Here is a 2,043-nt window from a genome sequence, read left to right on the forward strand (position 1 = left end):
AAAATATAATGTCTGAGATGAGTCCTTCAGCAGAAGAATTACACATTTTTGTTATATATTGTCTTCTTTTGCGCAAGTCCAAAAAATGTACAGGGAATTTGGAAATCAGACTTTAAAACAACAGTAATACAGCCACCAACAGAACCTTTGAATATTTTAGATAACAGATAAGAGCAGCTTGGACTCTGTTTAAAAAGGCTTATTCTTCCGTAATAATTCATTATTTCAGAGATTACTTTTTTTTTGTCATAATCATAATTCTCATCGGTAATGGCAGAATTTATCAGATTATAGAGTTGATCAAAACCCACATTGGCACAAACTGAGAGGATTACCGAACCGTTTCATGTGTGAGGCTCCTCCCTGGATTCCAGATGTGTGTTTTTTTTTGTTGTTGTTTTTTTTTTGGTGTTTGAATTTAAACTGTGATCCGTTATTATTTAGACATATTTGGATTTCTGTCATGTAGTTATCAGTTTGATGCTGCAATTAATGCTCTTAATACCTAACCAAAGACCACACGCACACAGATGCTTGAGGAGGCCCGGCCACTAAGATCTGTATTTATCTCAACTGATCAACTCAACTGTCATGGAAATGCCAAGCTGGCGATAGGTTTATTGTTTGTGTGGATGTGTTTGTTCAGTTTCACTGAAAGAAAAAAAGAAAAAAATTATTTCTTATTCTGTTTGCAATATTGTACTCTTTAGTGTTTTTTGTACTTTTTGTTTGTAAAAAAACAAAACTGATGTAGGTTTAATTTTTGGATATTTAAGTAAATCAGAACCTTAATAGTGAACAGAATCAGTTGTAAAGGTAATCTTATAACCGTTTATTGTAAAAGTATTTGCGTTTCCTGACCTTYTTAAAAGTTTTCATTATACAACCACAAACATCCATGTGCTTTCCTGGAATTGTAAGTAGCAGAGCAAAACACAGCAATGTTTTAATCTAAACTAAGTTTATGCTCAGGTAAAGACGTTGAAGCACAGAGTTAATTTGAATTACAAATAGAAAGGCATCTGTTTAGAGATGTCTAACTGGAACATTATTAATTTAAAATGTTATTAGGATTTTTCTTTGAACTGCCTTTTAGTTGAAATGTACTATAAAAAGAAAATGGTCTTGTATCTCTGGTTTCTACACCTGTCTGCTGTGTTCTTTTGTTTTTATGATGCTGCTTTCTTTCGTTAATATCATCCAACAATCTGAGTCCATCACAGAATGCATAATTTGTAAACTTTAATAAAGTGACTTTTGAGGAGAGTTGGTCACACTGGTTTTATTTTTCAACCAGAGGGGGAAACAAGTCTGAATATATGGTAAAATTGCAAAGGCATCTATACTTTGCCATGGGACTTTTCCAAGAGGGAAATTTATTGAAAATAGTTTAATAAAAGGAACAAGCCCAAACTTGACGTATTTAAAACAAATAATAAAAAAGACTGCATAGACAGGAGATGTATGTCTCTGCGGTGTTTCTATAATATTCAAGAATGACTGGTTTCATGTTTAGTTTAAATTTGTCACCATACAGTAACTATTGAAATAATATRGTACACATACTTGAAGAATGCAGAACTTAAGCACCTAACTCTTGTCAGATCCTCGCTGTAAGATGTGAAGAAATTAATAATAAAAGAGTCTCTTATTCTGTATTCAACTCCTATGTTTGTGTTTTCTACCTTCACGAAAAACACGGTGCTGGTTTACCATCGACTTGCAGCTGTGGGAGATTTGTATGGTAGTGGCTAAAATCCTTGTCATAATATCAGTTTAACCACAAAATGCTTCCGTTTTAATAAGCTAAGAAGTCCAAAGACTGACAGCATAACCTTAGATGACAAAAATGCACRCAAAAAGCAATTTTAACCTTACTGCAGCAGCGCCACTCCTTCCTGTTGACGTCTCTTCTTTTTCGGCTATTTTGTTATTTAGTGCTCGCTGCTGCCCCCTACAGCCAAGAGGTCGCTTCCTACGGTAGAATTATTTCGCATTTTCCACATTATGCATCTTGCTAAATTGAAAACTATTTTGCACTTC

This window comes from Poecilia reticulata, linkage group LG12, assembly GCF_000633615.1.
Source record: "Poecilia reticulata strain Guanapo linkage group LG12, Guppy_female_1.0+MT, whole genome shotgun sequence".
Lineage (NCBI taxonomy): Eukaryota > Metazoa > Chordata > Actinopteri > Cyprinodontiformes > Poeciliidae > Poecilia > Poecilia reticulata.